Source organism: Piliocolobus tephrosceles, chromosome 1 (assembly GCF_002776525.5).
Source record: "Piliocolobus tephrosceles isolate RC106 chromosome 1, ASM277652v3, whole genome shotgun sequence".
Taxonomy (NCBI): domain Eukaryota; kingdom Metazoa; phylum Chordata; class Mammalia; order Primates; family Cercopithecidae; genus Piliocolobus; species Piliocolobus tephrosceles.
Window position 1 is genome coordinate 46666183 of NC_045434.1, and position 9561 is coordinate 46675743.

General features: G+C 34.7%; 1 pseudogene; it reads right to left on the reverse strand.

Moving 5' to 3' along the window:
• Positions 1-6883, reverse strand: part of LOC111536892 — a 93660-nt pseudogene extending 86777 nt beyond the window's left edge.
• Positions 6884-9561: the final 2678 nt, after the last annotated feature.

Genomic DNA, 9561 nt, shown 5'->3' on the forward strand with positions numbered 1-9561 from the left:
CCGGATCTCAGCTCACTGCAAGCTCCGCCTCCTGGGTTTACGCCATTCTCCTGCCTCAGCCTCCCCAGTAGCTGGGACTACAGGCGCCCGCCACCTCTCCTGGCTAATTTTTTGTATATTTAGTAGAGAAGGGGTTTCACCGTGTTAGCCAGGATGGTCTCAATCTCCTGACCTCGTGATCCGCCCGTCTTGGCCTCCCAAAGTGCTGGGATTACAGGCGTGAGCCACCGCACCCAGCTCCAAGTATATTCTTTTATTTAAAAATAAACAAATTGTTGTTGACTGTATCCTGTTGTGCTCTCAAATATTAGATTTTTTGTATCTGTTAAACCAATCCCACTTCCACCTTCTCCGACTCCACTACCCTTCCCATCCTCTGGTAACCATCATTTTACTTTCCGTCTCCAGGTGTTCAATTATTTTAATTTTTATCTCCAACAAATTAGTGAGAAAATGTGAAGCGTGTCTTTCCGTACTTGGCTTATTTCACATAAAAAAATGTGCTCCAGTTCAAGCCATGTTGTTTCAAATGACAGAATTTCAACATGTTTTATGACTGAATAGTACCCCATTGTGTATACGTACCACATTTTCCTTATCCATTCATATTTTGATGGACATTTAGACTGCTTCTGAATCTTGGTTACTGTGAATAGTGCTGCAATAAAAATAGGAGTGCAGATAACTGCTCACTATACTGATTTCCCCTCTTTTGCATATGTACCTAACAAACAGGAGGATTGCTGGAACATATGGTAGCTTCATTTTTAGGTTGTTGAGGAACCTCCATACTGTTCTCCACAGTAGTGGTACTAATTTGCATTCCCACCAACAGTGTATGAGGATTTCCTTTTCTTCACATCTTCACCAACATTTGTTATTGCCTGACATTTGTGTAACAGTCGTTTTAAGGGATGTTATGATGTCTCATTGTAGTTTTGATTTGCATTTCTCTGATGATCAGTAATACTGGGCATCTTTTCATATTCCTGTTTTCCATTTATATATCTTCTTTTGAGAAATGTTTATTCAGCTCTTTTGCCCATTTTTAAATTCAGATTATTAGATTTTTTTCTTATTGAGGTGTGTGAGCTCCTTAATATTCTGGTTATTAATCCCTTGTAAGGTGGATAGTTAATAAACATTTTATCTCATTCTATGTGCTGTCTCGTCACCATGTTAATTGTTTATTTTGCGTATAGAAGCTTTGTGTGACCACTTTGCTTTAGTTGCCTACAATTTTGGTATAGCCCTTGAAAAATCTGCAGACCAATCTCCTGGAGAACTTCCCCATTTTTTTTAGTAGTTTCAAAGTTTAGGTTTTAGATTTAAAACTTTAATCAACTTGATTTGTTTTTTTTAATATGGTGAGAAATAGAGGTTTAATTTCATTTTTCTGAATATGGATATCCTATTTCCCCAGCACTATTTATTGAAAAGACTGTCCTTTCCCCAATGTATGTTCTTGGCACCTTGTTTGAAAATTAGTTAACTATAAATACATGGATTTATATCTGGATCCTGTATTCTGTTCCACTGGTCTGTGTGTATGTTTTTATGCCAGTACCATGCTGTTTTGATAACTATAGCTGTAGTATAATTTGAAAATAGGTAATGTGACTTTTCTAGTTAGGTTCATTTTGCTCAGGATAGCTTTGGCTATTCGGGTCATTTGTGGTTTCATATATATTATACGATTGTTTTTTATATTTCTATTGCTGTGAAGAATGTCATTGGTATTTTGATAGGGATTGAATTCCATCTGCAGTTTGCTGTGGATAGTATGGATGTCTTAACAATATTGATTATTTCATGATCATGAAATATTTCTTCATTTTTTGTGTCTTCTTCAATTTCTTGCTCAATATTTTAAAGTTTTCATTGTAGAGATCTTCCACATTTTTGGTTAAGTTATTCTTAGTTATTTTATTTTAATTTATTTGTAGCTGTTGCAAATGTCATTATTTTTGTGATTTCTTTTTCAGATTGTTTGCTCTTGGCATATAAAAATGCTACTGATTTTTGTATGTTGATTTTGTATCCTACAGTTTATTGAATTTGTTTATCTGTTTTAATAATGTTTTGGTGGAGTCTTTAGGTTAAAAACATAAAATTTGTCTCGGATATTCAAACTAGAGACAAGGAATTTCGATGTTTAGACATAAATTGTGGAAAAGTCTTTTAAAGAAGGGAGGTTTTCAGGTTTGCTTGTTTACTTTCCTCTTCTCCCTCCTTCTCTTGGCTCCTCCTTCCTTTTTTTCCTTCCTTAAAATCATTTTTTTCTTCCTTTCTGTTTTGAATTTAGGCACATGTAAGACAGTTTATTATACTACACAGTACATGGCATATCAACAGTTTTGCAAGGCCTTTCCTTTATTTAATTTTTTTTTTACTATCATTTCTATTTCTCATTTACAATCTCTACAACCTTCTCTTATGGTTAAATGTGTGTGTGTGTGTGTGTGCACGCGTGCATGTGCATGCATGCACTTGCTCATGCGTGTGTACCTACATCTTGGTAAGCCAAAGAATGTTTTTGTTTCTGTGATCGTACCTCCTTATTTCTGTTAAATAGCATTGTGTTGTGAGTCTTATACTCTTTGCTAATATAACATTTAAACAAAAATGATTTCAGTTGCATATAAGCATGTATTTTCCTACTTCAATATGTTCCACAATATTTTAATGCAGGCCTCCTCCACGTTTTATTGTACATTTCCCATAAGTAGACATATAAGTAGCCTTTATCTAAATGCTAGCAAAAATGTTGCTTCCATGAATGTATCTATACATGAGTCTCATGAAACTGGGCAAGCATTTCTGGAGTATAAGGATTTTAACCGCAGATCACAATATATACTTATGTTTAATTTTGTTTTATATTTCCATAATGATTTTTCTGATTAAACTATTTCCAGCATTATACACATGTTTCAAAGTATCTATATATTCATTAAAACATTTATACAATCAAACTTCATGTTTAGCTAACCATACATATATAAAATGGTAATTTACATTTATATTTCTATGATTACCAATGAAATTGTCAGACATTCATGTACTCCATATATGAGCTGCCTCTTTATATACTTTGTCCATTTTTTCTTCCCATTGGATTTTGTATTTTATCTCATTGATTTGAGGATAGATTTTTCTATGAATTATTTAATTTTATTTATTTTAAACTGTTTCAAATATAAATAACAAGTGATAGTTATTATCACAATCTATTACTTGTCAAATTTTTGGAGGTATCGTGTGTTAAGCTGAACTCCTTGATCTTAATGTGGTAAAATAATGCATATTTTTGATCCAAATTTTCATTTTTTGAGACCTTGTTTTAAGAAAAACTTTTTTTGTTCTAATTCACCAAATGTTTATTAAACACTTACTGTGTGTCAAGTATTTTCCTAGGCATTCTTTTTTTTCCAAAATAAACCTGTTACAGTTATCCATGACTCTGAGAGAGTGAGCTATTTTAAGAAATACCTCTAGGGTGGACAGTAATGTTCTATTATGAAAGTTCCTCTGGCAATATATGATTTCAGAATGATAACCTCCTTCCTGTCATGCTTTCTTCCATCCTAGATATGCATTGTAGATGATCAGGTGGTCTGAATCCACCATAGCCAAAGCTGATTTTGCAAGATCTGTGTCATCTTTTCGACTAATTGGTGTGGTAAAAGGAGACTTCTCTGTTATAACTGCAGCTAGTTTTTCCAGTGGGTCAAGGTAGCCAAATACTGTACAAAAAATAAACATCTTGCCAATCTTTACATACACAGGTAAAGTTGCAAGGTGTTGGCCCAACGGAGTCAGCTGAGGCTCATTTAGCTTACAAGCTCCAGTTTTTTGGAGGAAATTCATTGAATGACTGATCACTGGGAACTGAGGCGAATCTAAGGCTTTGAAAGGGAAATCTTCAGGAGAATCATGATTACACTTCATAGTATGAAGGCATAATTTCTCTAAAGGTACATGTAAGATTTCAGGAACAGAATAATCCACAACGCCTTCAAATTTTTCTCTTGTGTACCCCCAGAATCAGAAGCCATCTCTGACCCGCCCAGCTCGCCCCTGGCACTGCAAAGCACTGGCTTTACTGACAAATGTCTCAACCAAATAACTCATCTATCTGCTTTCATGGCGCTTATTTTCTTCTGTTTTTCCAGTGTCAATTACAAACTCAGTATCTGGAAGAGCGCTACCCATCTGCGCAAAATTTGTTGCTAAAACAATCTTTCTAACTCCTGCAGGAGGAAGTGTGAGTGCTGCAGCTTGATCTTGAGTTGAAAGAATAGAATGCAGAGCTATCAATTTATATCGTTCAGAATACAACATTCTATCATTTGAAAGGAGATCATACAGCTGCTGAACATGAGCTAGGCCTGGTAAAAAGATTAATAATGCTCCTTCAATATTTCCAAACTGGGGACTTTTATCTAAATATGCAAGAAGTTCCAAAATGAAATCCAGGTTGATTTTATGAGGATTCATGTGTAGAGAATAGCATGCTGAGTGAAGTTGCTGTACTTTTGGTAAAATAGATTTAAATCAGCATTTGCTCCAGTCTGAACTGAAATATATTCTTAATTTTTTTATTCCCCCTGCTTTGCTTGTAACATTAATGATTATTTCTCCTTCCTACTCCAGAAATTTCTGACAATATCCTGAGTCTTTTCACAGCACAAAGTCTGTTTCTTCGATTATATATTCATGATGAAAGGTCTCAGCAAGATAAGTTCTTCCTGAAATTCTGAGAGTGGGGCAGTGTGTGAAATATATGGAAAATTGTTCACTGCCCACAGCGACACTCATTAGAATCGAGTAGAGATCAGACTGTTTTTGTAAAACTTCCTTTAAGATAGTCAGTAGGAAGTCTGTCTGGACACTTCTTTTACGAACCTCATCTACAATAACATGAGATACATTCGCAAAAAGATCATCTTCTTGAAGTTTCCTTGGCAAAACCCCTGTTGTACAATACAGTAAACTGGTAGATTCACAAGCTTGAGATAACATCCGGATCTGATATCCACACAAAGAATTCCTTCCTCCAGGTCCATTTTCACAACCCAATTCATCACACAGTCTGGTGGCTAAACTCACTGCTGAGATCCTTTGAGGTTGGGTACAGGCAATGTTACATTTACTTGCTCCCTACTCATTTAGAAGCAAAACTTCCAACAGAAAATGTGGTACCTGACTACTTTTATCACTCCTTGTTTTACCTGCCACAACCACTCAGCAGTGCCTTTAAGAGTTTCAACACTTGAATCCCGATGTTTAAATGCAGGAAACTGTTGTCTTTCCTTTAGAAGTTTCTAATACTTAGGTGTGCCTTGCAACTTTCTAGAGAGGTTTCTAACAGGTTCCAAATCTTCCGTGTTTGCTGATTCCAAGGACGGTGCAGAAAAATCAACAGAAACTAAATTTTCCCAAGATTTCTCAGGATCGTTAGAGTTTTCTCTCTTACTTTCAGAATGCTGTTGTTGCTTCTGTTTCAATGTATTCAAAAGTTTGGCAATAAAAAGATCACATGGTTTATTGGTTTTCATTTTATTTAATTCTTCCCTTTTCTTTTCTGCATCACTACACTCCAGCCAAACATCTTGGGAAGTAGGATGAAATAACTGATGAACTGACTGCCCTTTAACTAAGTGATAAAGAACTAAAGTACCTCTCAGGCGCTGAGCTTGCATGCCATCCTCTGTTAAGATTGTAGGCATCCTACCAGGACAGCATCTCCAGACTTGCTTACCCTAACCCTATATTTCCAGTATCTACCTACTGGAACTTTTCAAAGGAAGGATTTGGACTCTTGGGAAGAGTCTTCCTGAACCAATCAATCAGAAATTGTTTGGGAGGTTTTCCAGTTCAACTTTGAGCAGTACATGCAAAATTTCTTACATCATGAGGTTCTTGTTATCTTTCTCTTCTTCAGTAGCAGCTGCGGATTTTCAAATAACTTAAAAGTTCAATGCACTTTCCCCCTCTGTGGCCACAGGAGGCTTTTTTCTTTCATTCTGTTGATGTGAAATCTTTATGGCTGGATTAAGTACTGGATCATCTTCTAAAGTTTCCATTTCTCTTTGAAATTTCCTTATTTTATTTTATTTCTTTTTCCTGAGCCTCCTTTTGGTTTTGCTTTTTTTTTTTTTTTTTTTTTCCAGTTTAAAGGTAGCTACTTGCTCCATTGCATCCAGCAGTTTTGCTGCAAAATGTAAGTACCTTGCATTGGGATAATTTTTTTCCCTCTTCTTCTAAACTTTTAGAATTCTCATTCTTTTCTTCTTCATTTATTGTTCAGTTTACCGTGAAATCCATTCTTTCATATTTGCTTCCATATTTCCGTCTTCCTTTTTTGGCTTAATCTTAGGGTCTTTTTCTTTTTTGTTTGTTTTTGGTTGTTTGTTTTGTTTTGTTTTAGGTTTCAATGGTGGTGAAATAGTGGCTTGTACAGGAAACTGCAATTTCAGCCCACTTTTAGGTTGTTACTCTTCAAATTCTTGACTGAGTCTTTCAGTGCATCATTTGCAGTGGAGTCGGGCGGGAGGCCTGGACACCGGCTTTTTGTTTTGGGCTTCCTGGGCAGTTCCAGCCCCAGTGGTGGATTTGGCTCTGAAAGCAGACACGGCGGCACGGACCACCGGACCGCCGTGGCCTCCAGAGCCTTGTGTTTCCTGTCCTTGCCGCCAATGTGGCAGCTGTGGCAGAAGATCATTCGCGGTCCAGGCCCTGGCGCTGCCACCAAGAGCTCTTCACATTCCCCAGCTCCTGCGGCAACACCCTGCGCCCTCGATCCCGGGAAAAGCTTTTCTGCAAGAAGGTAATAAACATATTTTCCTGTCCTTTCTTCTTTATGTTTTTTACTTGTCATATATATGAGTCTGCTGTGTGTATATTGCAAATTAGCTATTCTGCTTTACTTTTCTCCATGTCTTGGATCTGTTTTTACAGCAGCACGTACTAAGTGATGTTTCCTCACTAAGGTCTCTTTTCATCTGTATGATATCCACATGAATCTATTTCTGAACCCTCTGTTCTGTTCCGTATCTTTGTTTGGGGCTAGAGCATCATAGTTTTGATAACCATTGTTTAGGTGCATTTCTTAAAATCTTGCAGGATGAGTCCCCTCTTCTTTTAAACAAAATTGATTTAGATATTTTGACCTTTAATCTATCATAATTTTTTTACTCCTTCAACTATCTTGCTGAAATTTATCTTAATATTTCAGTGGTTTTATAAATAACTTGGGTGAATTATGTTTTTAAATAAGACAAATTTTGTCTTTAAACTTATTCTTCTTTTATCTATTTTGGTTTAGATTTTTATTATTTTGCATTTTGGTAGGATTTTTTTCTGCATACATTATAGTTTGTTTTTTCTTTTTTTTCTTTTTTTTTTTTTTTTTTTGGAGTGGGGGTCACATTATCTTGTAATTTTTTTTTTATTCTGATACACACCCTAAATAGAAAAGGTATGCATCATGTGTCTGTACAATTTAGAATAAAATAAACATCCAATAACTCACCTCAAGCTTAAGAAACAAAAAAATACTCTCCATCAATAATTGCATCTCCCCACTACTCACATACCCTATGGAGGAAACCTACTCTCTCTATTATTGGGTTATTCATGTTCTTCCTTTTTTTATGATTTAATCATAAAATTATTCTCATATAATATCTTAATTTGTTTCACATTGAATTTTATACATTAAAACACACTTTATATATTTTTCTGAGATTTTTCTTTTGCTCAAAATGAGAATGAGCTACATTATTGTATATAGGTGTAGTTCATTCTTTGATACCACTACAGAATGTTCAATTGTCTGAATATACTCTGAGTTATTTATAGTTTCTGTTGTTGATTGACATAATGAATTGTTGTAAATACTTTATAATAATGACTGATGCTGCTATACGCTTTCCTATACATGTCTTTTGGTGCACATGTTCAGACTTCTGTTGTGAAGCGGCTCTCACAGTGTGAACCCTGGACCATCAATACCACTTGGAAACTTGCTAGTAATGCAAGTTATCCAGCCCCACCCCAATCCTACTGAGTCAGAAATTCAAGGGGTAAGACCCAGTAATCTGTGGCTGCTATATTTTCAAATTGGTAAGTGCATTTATGAAGAAACATTATTGATTTTGTAAGTTGATATTGTACTTGACCATCTTCCTGAACTCTCTTATTATTTGAATATTGCATAAGAGTTTTTCATCTTAGTTTTTTGACAGAAGTACTACAGCAATTCTAAATTTCTGCACTAACTTGACCTTCTGGAGTACCGAATCTAATTTTTAATGAAGGCAATGGAACATAATTGGGAGTTTATCTGAACACAAACTGAGCAAATGCTAGCTTTCTCCTGTGTCTTCCAATTGCTTCCTAATTTTCTGTTATATTTAATATATGTTTAATTCTCTGTGCTACAAAATGAGACCCTTAAGACATGGAAAACATAAATAAAAAATCATAATGTCACTTTGTCAGGCTTGGAATTTTCCACAGCTCTGTGTCTCCTGCCTATTATTTAGCCTGTACTCCGTTTAGCATTTATTCAATGGACAGTTCCTCAGCCCAGTCTCTGTTTAGTTGACTTGTTAGCTCCAAGAAAATGACAATCTTTAACCATGATTTAAAACCTATGTTTTATTTGATTATGATTAAAAATATGAACATTTTTAATATTACTATGAGCCCCACATTTTGCTCAATATATTAAACTCACTACTTCAATTTACTTTATAAAATGCTTAAAACTTGTTGTTGACTCTTAATGAAAAAGCAAATAATCAAACTACACTTTTAGCCCTGAATAGATGTTAAATGGCAACCATATCCTTACCTTTAGGGAATTTAAATTCATCATAAAATTGAATTTATTATTTTTTTCTAGTTTTCTTTACTCTAATTCAGATTTTTTTCTCAGAAAGTCCTCTTTTAGTAGGAATGGTCAGAAATTTACTTGTATTATAATAAACACATAATTATTTTCAAATTATTCCGTTTTTAGAAACGCACCAGGATGTTCAAGTATGCATTGAGTACATCAAATGGCCGAAGTCATTAAGAGTAAGAGTAAGAGGAAAGAAAATTGAATCATCAAATAGTCTTTACAGAAAAAATGATCATTTTGTTACATTTAGAGATCTAAGTGTGCTTATTATTTTATTTTATCTGCACTATTAAATCTAGTTGGAACATGAAAAACAAATCAATTCATTAAGTTGAAAAAGTGAACCAATATTTCTGAGAAAGCTTATGCTGTTCCAATGGCATTTGTAAGCTTTTTGATAGGAAAGGGCTTAAGGCTGTAGCTGTAAGAAGAAAGTAAAAGGCACAATGGCAAGAAAATACTAGAAACACCAACTAAATTAAAGATCAATATAAATTGTTATAGGTTTATTGTGATTTTTTATTTATTGTAAAGCATAGTCTTAAAATAATTCAGTTATCTGGTGGTAAAGTTGATAGTTTTAGAAAGAGCCTAACAATCAACTTGAGCACTATTATCAAATAAAGTTTTTTAATTTTTCATTTGGG